This window comes from Pleurodeles waltl, chromosome 8, assembly GCF_031143425.1.
Source record: "Pleurodeles waltl isolate 20211129_DDA chromosome 8, aPleWal1.hap1.20221129, whole genome shotgun sequence".
In the NCBI taxonomy this organism is placed as follows: domain Eukaryota; kingdom Metazoa; phylum Chordata; class Amphibia; order Caudata; family Salamandridae; genus Pleurodeles; species Pleurodeles waltl.
The window spans coordinates 780934909-780954218 of NC_090447.1; positions in this window are offsets into that span (position 1 = coordinate 780934909).

Sequence of the window (19310 nt, forward strand, 5' to 3'; positions counted from 1 at the left end):
TGAGCTAGAGGCCAAAATCTACAGGTAGGCACTTCGCAAAAAACACCTCTGTTTTCTTCCAAAATTTTGGATGTGTCCACGTTGCGCTTTGGGGTGTTTCCTGTCGCCGGCGCTAGGCCTACCCACACAAGTGAGGTATCATTTTTATCGGGAGACTTGGGGGAACGCTGGGTGGAAGGAAATTTGTGGCTCCTCTCAGATTCCAGAACTTTCTGCCACAGAAATATGAGGAACATGTGTTTTTTTAGCCAAATTTTGAGGTTTGCAAAGGATTCTGGGTAACAGAACCTGGTCCGAGCCCCGCAAGTCACCCCATCTTGGATTCCCCTAGGTCTCTAGTTTTCAGAAATGTACAGGTTTGGTAGGGTTCCCTAGGTGCCGGCTGAGCTAGAGGCCAAAATCTACAGGTAGGCACTTCGCAAAAAACACCTCTGTTTTCTTCCAAAATTTTTGATGTGGCCACGTTGTGCTTTGGGGTGTTTCCTGTCGCGGGCGCTAGGCCTACCCACACAAGTGAGGTATCATTTTTATCGGGAGACTTGGGGGAACGCTGGGTGGAAGGAAATTTGTGGCTCCTCTCAGATTCCAGAACTTTCTGCCACAGAAATGTGAGGAACATGTGTTTTTTTAGCCAAATTTTGAGGTTTGCAAAGGATTCTGGGTAACAGAACCTGGTCCGAGCCCCGCAAGTCACCCTTCCTTGGATTCCCCTAGGTCTCTAGTTTTCAGAAATGCACAGGTTTGGTAGGGTTCCCTAGGTGCCGGCTGAACTAGAGGCCAAAATCTGCAGGTAGGCACTTCGCAAAAAACACCTCTGTTTTCTTCCAAAAAAGTGTATGTGTCCACGTTGCGCTTTGGGGTGTTTCCTGTCGCCGGTGCTAGGCCTACCCACACAAGTGAGGTATAATTTTTATCGGGAGACTTGGGGGAACGCTGGGTGGAAGGAAATTTGTGGCTCCTCTCAGATTCCAGAACTTTCTGCCACAGAAATGTGAGGAACATGTGTTTTTTTAGCCAAATTTTGAGGTTTGCAAAGGATTCTGGGTAACAGAACCTGGTCCGAGCCCCGCAAGTCACCCCTCCTTGGTTTCCCCTAGGTCTCTAGTTTTCAGAAATGCACAGGTTTGGTAGGTTTCCCTAGGTGCCGGCTGAGCTAGAGGCCAAAATCTACAGGTAGGCACTTCGCAAAAAACACCTCTGTTTTCTTCCAAAATTTTGGATGTGTCCACGTTGCGCTTTGGGGTGTTTCCTGTCGCGGGCGCTAGGCCTACCCACACAAGTGAGGTATCATTTTTATCGGGAGACTTGGGGGAAGGCTGGGTGGCAGGAAATTCGTAGCTCCTCCCAGATTCCAGAACTTTCTGCCACAGAAATGTGAGGAACATGTGTTTTTTTAGCCAAATTTTGAGGTTTGCAAAGGATTCTGGGTAACAGAACCTGGTCCGAGCCCCGCAAGTCACCCCATCTTGGATTCCCCTAGGTCTCTAGTTTTCAGAAATGTACAGGTTTGGTAGGTTTCCCTAGGTGCCGGCTGAGCTAGAGGCCAAAATCTACAGGTAGGCACTTCGCAAAAAACACCTCTGTTTTCTTCCAAAATTTTTGATGTGGCCACGTTGTGCTTTGGGGTGTTTCCTGTCGCGGGCGCTAGGCCTACCCACACAAGTGAGGTATCATTTTTATCGGGAGACTTGGGGGAACGCTGGGTGGAAGGAAATTTGTGGCTCCTCTCAGATTCCAGAACTTTCTGCCACAGAAATGTGAGGAACATGTGTTTTTTTAGCCAAATTTTGAGGTTTGCAAAGGATTCTGGATAACAGAACCTGGTCCGAGCCCCGCAAGTCACCCTTCCTTGGATTCCCCTAGGTCTCTAGTTTTCAGAAATGCACAGGTTTGGTAGGTTTCCCTAGGTGCCGGCTGAGCTAGAGGCCAAAATCTGCAGGTAGGCACTTCGCAAAAAACACCTCTGTTTTCTTCCAAAAAAGTTTATGGGTCCACGTTGCGCTTTGGGGTGTTTCCTGTCGCCGGCGCTAGGCCTACCCACACAAGTGAGGTATAATTTTTATCGGGAGACTTGGGGGAATGCTGGGTGGAAGGAAATTTGTGGCTCCTCTCAGATTCCAGAACTTTCTGCCACAGAAATGTGAGGAACATGTGTTTTTTTAGCCAAATTTTGAGGTTTGCAAAGGATTCTGGGTAACAGAACCTGGTCCGAGCCCCGCAAGTCACCCTTCCTTGGATTCCCCTAGGTCTCTAGTTTTCAGAAATGCACAGGTTTGGTAGGTTTCCCTAGGTGCCGGCTGAGCTAGAGGCCAAAATCTACAGGTAGGCACTTCGCAAAAAACACCTCTGTTTTCTTCCAAAATTTTGGATGTGTCCACGTTGCGCTTTGGGGTGTTTCCTGTCGCGGGCGCTAGGCCTACCCACACAAGTGAGGTATCATTTTTATCGGGAGACTTGGGGGAACGCTGGGTGGCAGGAAATTCGTAGCTCCTCCCAGATTCCAGAACTTTCTGCCACAGAAATGTGAGGAACATGTGTTTTTTTAGCCAAATTTTGAGGTTTGCAAAGGATTCTGGGTAACAGAACCTGGTCCGAGCCCCGCAAGTCACCCCATCTTGGATTCCCCTAGGTCTCTAGTTTTCAGAAATGTACAGGTTTGGTAGGTTTCCCTAGGTGCCGGCTGAGCTAGAGGCCAAAATCTACAGGTAGGCACTTCGCAAAAAACACCTCTGTTTTTTTCCAAAATTTTTGATGTGTCCACGTTGTGCTTTGGGGTGTTTCCTGTCGCGGGCGCTAGGCCTACCCACACAAGTGAGGTATCATTTTTATCGGGAGACTTGGGGAAACGCTGGGTGGAAGAAAATTTGTGGCTCCTCTCAGATTCCAGAACTTTCTGCCACAGAAATGTGAGGAACATGTGTTTTTTTAGCCAAATTTTGAGGTTTGCAAAGGATTCTGGGTAACAGAACCTGGTCCGAGCCCCGCAAGTCACCCTTCCTTGGATTCCCCTAGGTCTCTAGTTTTCAGAAATGCACAGGTTTGGTAGGTTTCCCTAGGTGCCGGCTGAGCTAGAGGCCAAAATCTGCAGGTAGGCACTTCGCAAAAAACACCTCTGTTTTCTTCCAAAAAAGTTTATGTGTCCACGTTGCGCTTTGGGGTGTTTCCTGTCGCCGGCGCTAGGCCTACCCACACAAGTGAGGTATAATTTTTATCGGGAGACTTGGGGGAACGCTGGGTGGAAGGAAATTTGTGGCTCCTCTCAGATTCCAGAACTTTCTGCCACAGAAATGTGAGGAACATGTGTTTTTTTAGCCAAATTTTGAGGTTTGCAAAGGATTCTGGGTAACAGAACCTGGTCCGAGCCCCGCAAGTCACCCCTCCTTGGATTCCCCTAGGTCTCTAGTTTTCAGAAATGCACAGGTTTGGTAGGTTTCCCTAGGTGCCGGCTGAGCTAGAGGCCAAAATCTACAGGTAGGCACTTCGCAAAAAACACCTCTGTTTTCTTCCAAAATTTTGGATGTGTCCACGTTGCGCTTTGGGGTGTTTCCTGTCGCAGGCGCTAGGCCTACCCACACAAGTGAGGTATCATTTTTATCGGGAGACTTGGGGGAACGCTGGGTGGAAGGAAATTTGTGGCTCCTCTCAGATTCCAGAACTTTCTGCCACAGAAATGTGAGGAACATGTGTTTTTTTAGCCAAATTTTGAGGTTTGCAAAGGATTCTGGGTAACAGAACCTGGTCCGAGCCCCGCAAGTCACCCCATCTTGGATTCCCCTAGGTCTCTAGTTTTCAGAAATGTACAGGTTTGGTAGGTTTCCCTAGGTGCCGGCTGAGCTAGAGGCCAAAATCTACAGGTAGGCACTTCGCAAAAAACACCTCTGTTTTTTTCCAAAATTTTTGATGTGTCCACGTTGTGCTTTGGGGTGTTTCCTGTCGCGGGCGCTAGGCCTACCCACACAAGTGAGGTATCATTTTTATCGGGAGACTTGGGGGAACGCTGGGTGGAAGAAAATTTGTGGCTCCTCTCAGATTCCAGAACTTTCTGCCACAGAAATGTGAGGAACATGTGTTTTTTTAGCCAAATTTTGAGGTTTGCAAAGGATTCTGGGTAACAGAACCTGGTCCGAGCCCCGCAAGTCACCCTTCCTTGGATTCCCCTAGGTCTCTAGTTTTCAGAAATGCACAGGTTTGGTAGGTTTCCCTAGGTGCCGGCTGAGCTAGAGGCCAAAATCTGCAGGTAGGCACTTCGCAAAAAACACCTCTGTTTTCTTCCAAAAAAGTTTATGTGTCCACGTTGCGCTTTGGGGTGTTTCCTGTCGCCGGCGCTAGGCCTACCCACACAAGTGAGGTATAATTTTTATCGGGAGACTTGGGGGAACGCTGGGTGGAAGGAAATTTGTGGCTCCTCTCAGATTCCAGAACTTTCTGCCACAGAAATGTGAGGAACATGTGTTTTTTTAGCCAAATTTTGAGGTTTGCAAAGGATTCTGGGTAACAGAACCTGGTCCGAGCCCCGCAAGTCACCCCTCCTTGGATTCCCCTAGGTCTCTAGTTTTCAGAAATGCACAGGTTTGGTAGGTTTCCCTAGGTGCCGGCTGAGCTAGAGGCCAAAATCTACAGGTAGGCACTTCGCAAAAAACACCTCTGTTTTCTTCCAAAATTTTGGATGTGTCCACGTTGCGCTTTGGGGTGTTTCCTGTCGCAGGCGCTAGGCCTACCCACACAAGTGAGGTATCATTTTTATCGGGAGACTTGGGGGAACGCTGGGTGGAAGGAAATTTGTGGCTCCTCTCAGATTCCAGAACTTTCTGCCACAGAAATGTGAGGAACATGTGTTTTTTTAGCCAAATTTTGAGGTTTGCAAAGGATTCTGGGTAACAGAACCTGGTCCGAGCCCCGCAAGTCACCCCTCCTTGGATTCCCCTAGGTCTCTAGTTTTCAGAAATGCACAGGTTTGGTAGGTTTCCCTAGGTGCCGGCTGAGCTAGAGGCCAAAATCTACAGGTAGGAACTTCGCAAAAAACACCTCTGTTTTCTTCCAAAATTTTGGATGTGTCCACGTTGCGCTTTGGGGTGTTTCCTGTCGCGGGCACTAGGCCTACCCACGCAAGTGAGGTATCATTTTTATCGGGAGACTTGGGGGAACGCTGGGTGGAAGGAAATTTGTGGCTCCTCTCAGATTCCAGAACTTTCTGCCACAGAAATATGAGGAACATGTGTTTTTTTAGCCAAATTTTGAGGTTTGCAAAAGATTCTGGGTAACAGAACCTGGTCCGAGCCCCGCAAGTCACCCCATCTTGGATTCCCCTAGGTCTCTAGTTTTCAGAAATGCACAGGTTTGGTAGGTTTCCCTAGGTGCCGGCTGAGCTAGAGGCCAAAATCTACAGGTAGGCACTTCGCAAAAAACACCTCTGTTTTTTTCCAAAATTTTGAATGTGTCCATGTTGCGCTTTGGGGTGTTTCCTGTCGCGGGCGCTAGGCCTACCCACACAAGTGAGGTATCATTTTTATCGGGAGACTTGGGGGAACGCTGAGTGGAAGGAAATTTGTGGCTCCTCTCAGATTCCAGAACTTTCTGCCACAGAAATGTGAGGAACATGTGTTTTTTTAGCCAAATTTTGAGGTTTCCAAAGGATTCTGGGTAACAGAACCTGGTCCGAGCCCCGCAAGTCACCCCTCCTTGGATTCCCCTAGGTCTCTAGATTTCAGAAATGCACAGGTTTGGTAGGTTTCCCTAGGTGCCGGCTGAGCTAGAGGCCAAAATCTGCAGGTAGGCACTTCGCAAAAAACACCTCTGTTTTCTTTCAAAAAAATGGGATGTGTCCACGTTGCATTTTGGGGCGTTTCCTGTCGCGGGCGCTAGGCCTACCCACACAAGTGAGGTATTATTTTTATCGGGAGACTTGGGGGAACATAGATTAGCAAAACAAGTGCTATTGCCCCTTGTCTTTCTCTACATTTTTTCCTTCCAAATATAGGAGAGTGTGTAAAAAAGACATCTATTTGAGAAATTCCCTATAATTCACATGCTAGTATGGTCACCCCGGAATTCAGAGATGTGCAAATAACCACTGCTCCTCAGCACCTTATCTTGTGCCCTTTTTGGAAATGCAAAGGTTTTCTTGATAGCAATTTTTTACTCTTTATATTTCAGCAAATGAATTGCTGTATACCCGGTATAGAATGAAAACGCCCTGCAGGGTGCAGCTCATTTATTGGCTCTGGGTTCCTCGGGTTCTTGATGAACCTACAAGCCCTATATATCCCCGCAACCAGAGGAGTCCAGCAGACGTAACAGTATATTGCTTTCCATAATCTGACATTGCAGGGAAAAGTTACAGAGTAAAACATAGAGAAAAATTGATGTTTTTTTCACCTCAATTTCAATATTTTTCTTTTTCAGCTGTTATTTTCTGTAGGAAACCCTTGTAGGATCTACACAAATGACCCCTTGCTGAATTCAGAATTTTGTCTACGTTTCAGGAATGGTTAGGTTTCTGGGATCCAGCATTGGTTTCATGCCCATTCCTGTCACTGACTGGAAGGAGGCTGAAAGCACAAAAAATTGCAAAAATGGGGTATGCCCCAGTAAAATGCCAAAATTGTGTTGAAGAATTGGGTTTTCTGATTCAAGTCTGCCTGTTCCTGAAAGCTAGGAAGCTGCTGAGTTTAGCACTGCAAACCCTTTGTTGATGCCATTTTCAGGGGGAAATCCACAAGCCGTCTTCTGCAGCCACTTTTTCCAATTTTTTTGAAAAAAACGAAATTTTCACTGTATTTTGGCCAATTTCTTGGCCTCCTTCAAGGGAACCCACAAAGTCTGTGTACCTCTAGAATCCCTAGGATGTTTTAAAAAAAGGACGCAAATGTGGCTTGGTTAGCTTATGTGGACAAAAAGTTATGAGGGCCTAAGCGCGAACTGCCCCAAATAGGCAAAAAAAGGCCTGGCACAGGAGGGGGAAAAGGCCTGGCAGCGAAGGGGTTAAGGGCTGTTTCAGAAGACAGACCATGCAAATGGAATGAAGGGTTAGCAGCTGCAGTACAAACTTTTATTCTGCATGTATTTTATCTCTGTAGGAGTCAATGATGAGAGTTTAGGTTGGAGTTTTATATTTTATTTAAAATAACAATTAGTTGTGTTTTATTAGTCAAATATGTTTTATAGAAATTTGCATAAAGACTGTTCTGAAACCTATCCCTATTCTAAAATTCTAACACTTCAGTCTAGTGAGTAAAATATATCAGTAGTCGTAAATAATACATTAACATGCTCTGATAGAAATAGCCAGGTGAACAAGAATTCCAAGAATGATATTTCTCGAAAGAAACTAAAATGGTTATTCTCTGTGCTATCTTCCCCTCACTCAGTCATAAAATCTGAGAGCTCAACAGCCTCTGCTGCCCTCTCTCAAGAAACCCTCGCTAGAAGTCAGAAACTCATCTGCAGTCTCCCTACCCGCGCTTCTCTAAGCTGTCCAGCTCCTTTCCCTAGGATACTTTTATACTATGATTCAAAAAGAAACATTTTTAATAAAATGTCAAAGTTCCATGTGCTGCATTTCCTTTGGACTGAAGATTCTTAGTTAATGTAGCTTTCTACAAAGAACAGTTCAGAAATAGTTTCTTTGACAATACGTTTGCGACATGCACTTAAATTCACATGTGCTCTGCCTTCCGAAAAACAAAATACTTATATGAGTTCACAAGTTATGCTTGTTTTCAGAGCAAGGAGGAGAGGAGAGAGACTCCAATTACTATTAGGCTCTGGGCCCCAGGAGGCAGTCCCAGAGAGTACCTGTCACAGCACTACAAAAAGTGCCTCATCATCCCACTGTGTGTGTGCGGCGCCCGGGCCAAGGGCAGTCCACCCTTCATGTATCAGCAAAAGGAGGCAGCAGGACAGGGCCAGCCCCCTTGGCTCTTCTTTTCACCCAAAGAGAAGATCAGAACTAAATTCTTGCCACAAGTGTGGGCTCGATGTCCTTCTCTTATACAGTTCATATCTACAGACATACCTGTTAAATCATATGAACTTGGTGTTGGACTATGTTAGAAATGGGGTTTCTGGTTGGCTAGGGTTTGCACCTAAGCCAGGCAGAACCCACCCACTCTAGTCAGGGCAAGGGAGTTACAAGTCCAAGATAACCCCTGCTCACCCCCTTGGTACCTTGGCACGAACAGTCAGGACTAACCCGGAGGCAATGTGTAAAGTGTTTGCACAACACACGTGTCGCATTATGTACCATACAATGTAAACACCACACGGAGCTATGCAAAAATAAACTGTATTGCACAAAATATATTTAGACCAAACATTACATGTCAGTAATACCCTGCTACCTTAGCAGTTGTCAGACGGTTACACAAGTAACTAACACTCTGCAATAATACAGTTGTCACATTAGAACACGTAAGTACTCAGGATTCTAGAACATAAGCAGTTGTCAGGAATCACAGTAAATAAATATATGTACTTGTCATAAACACCTCATAAATATCCATAAAAGGAACATTAGAGAACATATGTCATGCCTATTAAAAGGAACACCAGCACATATATGCGACATCATAAAAATAGGCAGGGAACAGATAACCCCCCAAAGTTCATGTCAGAATGAATATGTCCACAAAAGTACCTGTTGTATAATGCAAAGGGGGACTCCTAGTGCCTAGAAGATGAAGGTGGGCCCCCCGGGGCTAAACGGGGGCCAAACTTTGCTCCTGCCACAATGCCCAAGAACTAGCCCGGCGGCGCGGGGAGCCTCTGATGAGGCTTCCACCCCTCCCACCCTCCAAGGTCTGGTATCGGGCCCTTCCGCGGGCTTGCGTCCTCTGGAGGACTTCCACTGGGCCGCAACTGGCCCTTCAATGAAACTGAGGGGGTGAAAAAAGACCCCAAAATACACATGGGACCCGGTGGGGCGGGGGAGCCTCCGATGAGGCTTCCGTCCCCCGCCCAGCTCAGGATCCAAACTGTGAGCCGGTCGGGCACACTGCAGCCAGCAGGCACCAAATCAGGTGCCTGCTTGTGCCCCGTGGGTGCTCCTGGGAGCGAGCTCACCCCAGGGGCACAGTAGGAGCATGCTCGCTCCTGTTTCTTCTGTTTGTTGTGCCCCAGGGGCACCGGGGGCAGCACGGCTCTGGCGCGCTTGGAAAGTGAAACCTGGCAGTGGGGTGATTTCACGGCAGTAGAGTGCTTCGCAGTGCAGGCCAGCTTTTTTAGAGCCCGGTTCGCGGTGGTGAGGTTGTCACTCGGTGATACGCTTAGAAGTTCAGGGAGGCCCAGGAAAGTGCTCTCCAGGCGCTATAGGTCCCAACAAATGAAGCACTCCTTGTGCTTGAGTTAGGTACAGTGGTCAGGGGCCACAGGACCCTGCCCCTGGAGACAAGAGAGGGGGGAAGCACAGGGCTAGCAGGCCCAACAACAGGCCAGCACAAGGGATAAATATGGTGGCAGTTCTTCCTAGTGACCAGGCAGGTCACAGGCCAGCACAGCAGCAGCAGCAGCAGTCCAAGGTGGTCCTGGTGAGTCCTATTCAGCAGCGTCCTGTGTCCAGTTCCAAGTAAGTCCCTTCAGGTCTTCATGTCTAAACTGTGGGGAAAATTCCCCTGTACTTATACTCAGTTTACAGTGTGTTTTCAACAGGAGGGGAGAGGAGGTTCCAGCCAGTTACAACTGGTCCTGGGAGTGTCCCCTCTCTCCTGCAGCACAGGCTCGAAACATCAGTTGGGGGTAAACTACCCTATTGTGTGGGGCCAGGGCACAGCCTTTACAAATGCAGGTGTGCCCCACCTCTCCCTTCTCTCAGCCCAGGAAGACTATTCAGTATGTAGATGCACCTCTGTGACACATCCACCCTCCCTGTGTGCAGGCTGTCTGAAAAGTATGCACAAAGCCCAACAGTCACTCTGCCCAGACATGGATTGGAATGAAGCTGCAAAACACCAGAGTTATGAGCACAGAGAAATGCTCACATTCTAGAAGTGGCATTTTTGTAATAGTAATAAAAAAATCCACTTACATAAGGAAGCAGCATTTCTTACCACCAATACAACCACACCAAACATGCCTACGCTACCGCTCATAAATCAGACATTACCCCTTACACGTAAGGCAGGGCATTTCTAATCCAATCCTATAAGAAGTCAGCACTCACAGCAGTGAGACACCAAGTTAGGCTGTTTGTCACTGTCGGGACAGGCCACACAGCCTGGCACATGTCCTGCCTTCTACATTCATGGCACCCTGCCCATGGGGCTAGCTAGGGAGTACCTTAGGGGTGACTTACATATAGTAAAAGGGGAGTTCTGGGCCTGGCAAGTATATTTAAATGCCAGGTCCCTGGGGCAGAAAACTGCACACAGGCCCTGCGCTAGCAGGCCTGAGATAGGTTTGAAAGGCTACTTCAGTGGGTGGCACAAGCAGCGCTGCAGGCCCGCTAATAGCATTTATTTTACAGGCCCTCTGTTTAGGGATACAACTTTACAAGGGACTTATAGGTAAATTAAATATGCCAATTAGGTATAAGCCAATCATACCAAGTTTACAAGGGAGAGCACATGCACTTTTGCACTGAAAAAGGCAAAAAGTCTGGGGAATGACCCTGTAAAAGGGCCAGGTCCAACAGACTGCAATTTGCTTATTCTCTAGCCCACGAGGAGCAAATTAAGCTGGCACAAAGCTGAAGGTCACTGGGCAGTAAACAATCACACCTCTTTATAAGTATTAAGGGCCAGATGTAGGAAACTCCTAAATTGCGACTTGCAATTTGCGAGTCCCTGCGACTCGCAAATTGCAAGTCGCAATTTGGGATGCAGAAAGGTGTCTCAGACACCTTCTGCGAGTCGCTATGGGGTCGCAAAGACCCACCTCATTAATATTAATGAGGTGGGCTGCAATTTGCGACCCCATAGCGACTCAGGGCACTCAAGGGGATGGAGGCCTGCTGGGAACAGCAGACCTCCATGTGCGTGACTGCTTTTAAATAAAGCAGTTTTTTTTTTTCAAAGTGCAACCCGTTTTCCTTAAAGGAAAACGAGCTGCACTTTGAAAAATAAACCGAAACCTTTTGTTTCAGTATTTTTCAGGGCAGGTAGTGGTCCATTGGACCACTGCCTGCTCTGAAAAATTATTTTTGGGTCCAGTCACAAAGGGGAAGGGGTCCCATGGGGACCCCTTCCCGTTTGCGAGTGGGTTACCATCCACTTCAAGTGGATGGTAACTGCGAGTCCATTTGGGACCGCTTACGCGGTCGCAAATGGAATTGCATACCACTGCGACTCGCAAATAGGAAGGGAACACCCCTTCCTATTTGCGACTCGGAAATGCATTTTGCGAGTCGGTTCCGACTCGCAAAATGCATTTCTACATAGCAAACACGCATTTGCGACTCGCAAACGGCGATTTTCGCTGTTCCCGAGTCGCAAAGTGTTTGCTACATCTGGCCCTTAATCTCTGTGGCCGAGGGGCGTACTGTGTTTGCACCACTATAACCAACGTTGGTGTCCTTCTCTCTGCCTGATATTTGGTGCTAGACTTTTTGCCTGACTGCTTTTTGCCTGGCATTTGGAGCTAGACCTTTTTAGTTGTAGCCCATAGATCACTAACAGAAAGGAACTTTTGCTGTAAAAATGAATTACACACTGTTATCCCCCCGATCTGCATTAGGTCTTCCCCAGTTGAGGACTCTACTTTATTTTTTAACCTTTATGTTTTAATACTTTAGTTCTTATTGATTATATGACCGAAGTGTGACACACAGAAACAGAGTGGAGTTTATCATTATATTGGGGGGTACGGAGAAACAGCAGAAGGAAGTATTAGTGTATACAACCACCAATTACCACACTCTGAGAGGCATATTACAGTAGACAAGGTGCTTGTATTCGGCAAAGGCTCTTGTACAATAGAATTATAGCTGTTCCCTACAGCAGACATTGTATTGTGGGGAATTCAATCTAGTAGTCATTATAGTTAAACATAAAGTCAAATGATAAAGCACCTGATATGGGAAAACCCAGGAAGCAATCTAGACATGCAGAGGAAAGTTGTATTTTTGATGAAATAGATGTTCTTATTGAGGACATGAAAGGGTTGTTAGGTCCACTAAGGAGAGTAAAACACGGAAGAGAGAAAAAGATTACATTACATCATACTTTAAACCCAGTAGCAATTGTCCAGTATTCCATCCTAACAATAAGATTCCTATAGATGTGCTTTCTGCAAAGGACACTCATTTTGCATCACCTGTTTCACCTAGGCTACAGCCCATGATCCACTATACTGAAGGTTACATGATAGCTGTAGAAAGTACCAATCAGTTTGATGTATCTGGTTCCCTAGATTATCCTATATGAGACAATCCTATGATCTTGCCTCCCTTACCTAGTGCTTCTGACCCTGACACAAACTGCTCCTGCCCATAGATAGCCACCATAAAGGAAGAGATAGGGGAACTAAGAGAACATATTACCAAGATGTCCCTTATCCATAAATGAAAACTGGACACCTTAACAAAATTGGTAACTCACATTAGTTCAAATTCCTTGGCTACAGTTGGGAATGTAGACCCTTCACACAAGAAATACATAAATTCTAAGGACGTTTGCACTACTAATAGAAGCATTTTAGCCCACCCCCATGACCAAAATTTATCTGAGGAGCACAGTTCTAGTATGGCAGCATCAAAAAGGGAGGCAACTACAGATCCATTACTAGAGCAGGATGCAAACTCATCTCCAAGAGAAGGGGATGGAATAAAATCCCTTCCAATGAGTTGAATGAGAAGGCATTTCCCATTAGCCAAGTTTATCAAGGCCCTCCAACCCACGCCTTTTCTTGCGTTAGGCTGCTGCCCTCTTTTAAGCAGGAGTATGATTTATACTTAACCAATGTCCTAAGGTTGCGGGCTGGCTCTCAGTAAACTCCTGATTCACTTTCAAACAAGGTAATCTATTGGATTAGAAAAGTGATGGGGTGCAGATTAGTGATCAGAGAGGGCATCTATTTGGGCACCAGATTTAGTAATAATATTTCCGACCTCGACTACATGACGCTAAAGCTGGCGAATTCAGAGATCATAGAGGACCTAATAGCCCTAGAACATTGATTTAGGCCCCCTAGTGACACTCTTATTAGACTTAAAGCTTAAAGCTAAAGCACCACATCCCCACACACCAATTTTGATAACGTGCCCCAGAAGCCGCATCCCAACCCCGACCTCTGTGCCCTCCCCTACTTCCAACATGGCCAATGCAGTTGACTTATCTGATGTTGATTGACTACATCAGGTCTGGAGAAAGTGTGTCTGCGCCGCCGCAAGGCGCACCAACAGTGTCACAAGAATTCAATTACTCAAGGAATGAGCACACCCCCTCGATACACAGTTAGCTTAAAATTACTATCCTGGAATATTGCAGGGGTCATGGCCAAATTGGGGGACCCTCACTGGGGCACATTCATTGACGAGCATTATATCACCACAAGAGATGTGGGCTACAGAACCGCTATTTAGGTCCGCGTATGTTACGTTCTACGGTAATGCGCAACCTTCAAGCTCTGACAGGGCCCATGGGGAATTGCTCATATGGCTAAGGATGGACCTTTGTAGAGGAGCCGAGTGACTCCAACATAGAAGTTGAGACATACTGGGTATAGTGATTGACACTGGCCACAAAAGTTGGTTAAACTCTATCGCTATTTATAACATCTATGTAAGATCAACATCTCCTAGGATGCCCTCGGGAACATTAGAGTGTTTATGAATCCTGCTAGAAGAGCTAGACACTTATCATCACAAAAATATTGTTGGAGATTGCAACACGTATGTCCCCCTAGCCCCTAATTGGGGGTCTCAGGAGGATTTATCGAGTGTCCCTAGGAGTTCAGCATGTGTTCCAATTGCTAGTGCTACTGGAATGTCCAAGGCTTCATCTCAAGTAATAGATCTATTAGTAACACATGATTTACAAGTAGTGAATGGGCACATGGTCTCCGATAATCCACAACATCCAGCGTTTAAGAGAGGGAAGTGCAGCAGTAACATTGACTATATTTCTATATATGGATCACTTTGGACATCGCTGATGGATATGAGGGTCGTACCAAGGCCAGATAGTAATCATGATGCCCTAAGTGCTCCCTTCTGGAGAGCACCATTTGTGGGTTCCAACTTGCCAGACACCAAAGGCCATAGACAATTTGAATCTACCAACAATAGAAGGTCCATAAAATGTCAAAGTCTAGCAACTGACATTAATACCCAAATTCAGATATATTATACATTTGTAGATAACCTAATACCTCATGTAGGCCTAGACACCACCAAAATAAATTTTGTAGACATTCACTGCACCTTTATAGACTCTCTTCAACCCCTTTTTATAAAAATTGGCCAAAGGGGAAGCTTCACTCAACATTCCTTGGGGCAATACACAAGGGGATGCTGGATAGCCAAAACTAAACTTTTGGAAACAATCAGAAGTAAATGAACTGGTGCTATTTGTGTAGCTAGGAAATAATATGGGATCATTCTGGTGCAAGCAAAGCAAGCATGGGAGAAGGTACAATGGGAGGATCTGACAGTTGCTCTAAGGTATAAGAACACCAAGGATCTGGAAGCTTTTAGCAAATGGCTCTCATAGTATTGACAGCCATTTGGAATCTGTTGTATTGCCAGAAGCTTGGGTGTCCCATTTTGGGGACCTTAACAAGGCTTAGAACAACAATAATCAAAGTACTGTTGCAGGTTCATCTACATCCTTCAACTTGACTAATGATCGAGGACCTCTGGGGACCTGAACGTCCAAGGGTGGGTAGATATAGATCACCCCCAAAGGAAATGCTCTGGTAGGGTAGAGATCAAGTATTGCAGACCTCAGTTAAATAATCCGAAAGGGGTTAATGAAGGTACTTTGCTTTCTTTCAGCAAAGAGGAAATTGCTTTGCCCTTAAAACAAATGAAAGCGGAAAAGGCCCCAGGCCTAGACGGCATCCCAGGTGACATGTTCCTATCACAACCTGATATCTGGATCCTCTGCTTGTATGCCTTGGGAAATAACATTGTATTTAGAGAGGAGACTATCCCCGCACTTCTGGAAGGGAGATATAATAGTCCTGATTTACCAAGAAAAGGAAGATGAGACAAACCTTCCAATGACAGATCAATCAGCTTGCTGGATAACATTAAAAAAAACTTTAGACAGGTCTTTACAAGAATATACGTCTGGATGTCAGAAAACAGGATACTATCTGATTGGCAAGCTGGTTTTAGGCCAAAGGTCAGCACAGTGGACTAAGTCTTGCATTTCATCCTGATCTGCCGGAAGTGTATAACCATCAGGCGGGAATATCCCTATGCAGCCTTCATTGATCTTAGAGTGGCATTGGACCTGGTGCCAAGGGAAAGTTTAGGGAAGGTCTTGGACTGTTATGGCACCTCTGCAGATCTTTTTACGAATTCTCAGTTTTTTACAATCCAATACCTATGCCAAGGTAAAGTGGAATTAAAGGGGCAATCCAATGCCCAGGATACAAATCAACCAGGAGGTTTGCCAAGACTGCAGATTAGTCCCTACACTGTTTAGCTTGTACATCAATGGTACAGTGGATTGGCTAGCCCAATGCAGACAAGATACTCTAAGAGTTGCGGGCAACAGTCTGCCAATGCTTATGTTTATAGACAACACGCTCCTCATATCTCGGACACTATCATGTCTATAAGCATTGCTGGAAAGCTTTACAAAATTATTTTCCACTAGAAGCCTTGAGATGAATCCCCAAAGTCTACTTTTATGACCTGAACCCCCTTAGATCCTTTAGCACCAGTATTTGTATGGAGTGCCATTGGAACAAGTCAGATGCTTCGACTATTTGGGTAGTAGACTTGCTGCCAACTTATCCTGGGCTCCCCAAGTTGAGAAGAGCAGATTGGCTCTTCATAAAGGATCCACAGTAATTGTAAGGACACACAAAGCCACTTCTAAGGGGGCCATTTCATCCTCGTTTGAGGTGTACACAGTGACAGCCATACCTCGTGCCTATTAGGGGCTGAACTGTGGGGTTGGGCAGCTACCTCTGTCTTGGTTGCTAATAAAAATAAATTTGTTTGGTCACAGGTTAGCCTCCATGGAGTACACCACTCACCCCTTTACGTATGGATTTTACCTTAGAACGAATTGATCATGTCATTCACTTAAAATTGTTATCTTATTGACTGCATCAGTAGACTGCAGATGAATTCGGCCCGTATGGGGAAGCTTTGATGGAGTACATTGGAATTGATAAATATTCCCGGTCACCTTGGCAGAAATGGATCAAACTTTTAAGTGAGGAAATCGTGATGCCAAAAGTATGGGAATCACCCATTGATATAAAAGAATATACTCACTAAAGGGAAATAACCATTTTGGGACTATAAGATGCATGTAATATGGCATGAGTTGGAAGGGGGCAAGCTACAAGAAACATTTTTGTTGCATAAATAATATCATGGATCTGAAGTATGCTTGAACAGAATAAGTCCCGCCATAGCAAGAACATTGTACATGAAGCTTAGATTTGGAATCCTGCCATTGAACGTTTTCACAAAAAATAGGTTAAAGCAAGGAGCTGGTCACCACTGAAATTGAAGACCATTTCCTGTTCTTCTGGACAACTTATGACAGACCACGTGCGTTTTACATCAAAGGGAGGAGGCGGCACCAGCGGCAGCATTTCAATTGGGCAGGAGCCCTTTAAATTCCTTGCTCGCGCTCCCGCTCCGTGGGAAGCGCGTTTTACATCAAAGGGAGGAGGCGGCACCAGCGGCAGCATTTCAATTGGGCAGGGGCCCTTTAAATTCCTTGCTCGCGCTCCCACTCCCGCTCGCGGGCGGCGCCTGGGCGAAGCCAGGGCCAAGGGCGGGCCCGTCCTGCGCCCGTCAGCGGCTGGCAGAGGCTGGGCCACGCCCCTGAGATCTTCTCCGCGACCCCAGGATCTGGTATTCATATCTCCAAAACAGGTACTGTGACTCTCTCCCTTGGCCCTCCGTGACTATACTTCTGTAGCCGGCATCTCGCCTTCTCTTGCTTCCATCTTTTTTTTAAAAAAACAGCAGTTTGCTATTCCACCTCTTAAGTGTACTTTCTCTCAGTAAACAATTATTGTAGAACTTTTGCTCTCAAGGCAGCCAGTAATAATGGGAAAAAGGAAACAACCCAGTGTAAATGACATTCCATAAAAAAAAAATCACACCTCAATCCTGAAATTCATCTCTGGAGCAATGGGAGAAATCGACAAACAGATCACCAATGTTGAGGGGAAAATACTCACCCAGAATAAGTCATTAGTAATCCCTAACTCTTCCCCTTTAATAACAATCCCTGAACATCCGGCAAAGCTTTTCGGAAGTGAAACCCAGTCTAAAATTACTAATGGCTGTATCCAAGATATAATTGACACAATCTCAGATGGTGATGACCATTCTCCCTCACCAAAACGTAAGAGGAAACCCCAACCAGCAAGGAAGGATGTCCCACCCAAACAAGAGCCGCCTGTGAACGCTAGACATGGCTCCTCGAAAGTACAACCCAATGTATATATCCAAAAGGCTCAAACCTGCCCCCCAAATCAAAAATCTAACCACAAGAATAAACCTCATATAGTGAAAGGGAAAACTAATACTGCAGAGACACTGACTGCTCTAGAAAAATTAGTCAGTACACGTTTTGATCAAGTAATGGAACGTCTAACTCAAATGGAGGGGAAAATGGATTATCTACTTAAAACACTAAAACCACAATTAATAAACCCCTCATCCCCAACTGCACAACAGCTTTGTTATTCTGATTTCAACGTCATGCCTCCTTTAACGCATCAGGCCCAACCACCCGCTTTACAGATTACCCAAAGGCAAGTCCACCCCTGTGCCTCACCTGTAAGAATTGGCAATGCCCAACCCCACAAAATATCGCCAAAAAGAAGGGAACACGTAATCACTCCTAAAGTTTACCAGGGTGCCCCTTTAACCGAGAGAGATATACTTGACCTCCCGCTTGCGGCAACCCCTTATGTGGCAGTTCTTGCCAATGTCCCCATTTTATCTGGAGCAGGGGGGGGATCATGGGCAGCTCTGAGGAACAAGGCCCTGCACTGGATTGCAACTCGCCTGAAACCTGGCCTGACAAACAAACTTTTCAAAGACATCAAGATGGTCAGAAGGGTAAAATGGGTGGGTAGAAATCGTAAAACATTCAAGGGTGATTGTGTAGTTCTTTCATTTAAAACCCCTACGCTGGTCAAAGATATCTTAAGAAATTTGAGCCCACATCAGATTACCGATCATGGTGTTGCCCTGCTTCCTTTGGGTTTCTTTTATACGAGCACCAAAAACTACGATGGACCTGGCCTTTATCTTGAGGATCATAGAACCAGGCCTGAGTCGCAATATATGATTTCTACCGTGAACAGATTTTGGGGGCTCGGTATGGAAGATACTGATTGACTATTATCCGACAAGGAACCTTGTAGACTCAAGCACCTTTCAGAAATATCGGAGCACGTCCATCTGGTTGTAGATAATTCAGTAGCAGACAATGGAGAAGAATGATCGAACATGGAACCCTCTTCTAGGCAATCTGTCAATGATGAATCCTTATTAAGAGCCCTGCCAACATTTTTTTTTACCTGTGCCCTGAATCCTTTGGTATGCACAGAAACCATTACTACCTCAGGGAAAACTCAGACAATTGACAAGTCTTCTGCTGATCAGGCTAGAACAATGCAAAAAGACCATCTCTCTTTCTTATTCTGGAATGTGGCTGGCCTTCGATCTAAGGTGGAGAACGAGGTCTGGCTAGAATACATTCAGGGGCATATTTATACTCTGTTTGGGCCAGATTTGCGTCGTTTTTTTTTACGCAAATCCGACGCAAAGCTAACTCCATATTTATACTTTGGCGTTAGACCCGTCTAGCGCCAAAGATCTTGGAGTTTGCGTCATTTTTTAGCGTGGACACCTACCTTGCGTTAATGATATGCAAGGTAGGCGTTCCCTTCTAAAAAATGACTCCAAGGCATGTGCGCTTATTTAAACTCCAGTGCAAAAATGACGCACGGGAGTGGGCGGGCTAGAAAAAATGACGTCCAGCTGCTTTTGCGTCATTTTTTAACGCCTGGTCAGGGCAGGCGTTAAGGGACCTGTGGGCTCGGAAGGAGCCCAGAGGTGCCCTCCCATGCCCCCAGGGACACCCCCTGCCACCCTTGCCCACCCCAGGAGGACGCCCAAGGATGGAGGGACCCATCCCAGGGAACTTAAGGTAAGTTCAGGTAAG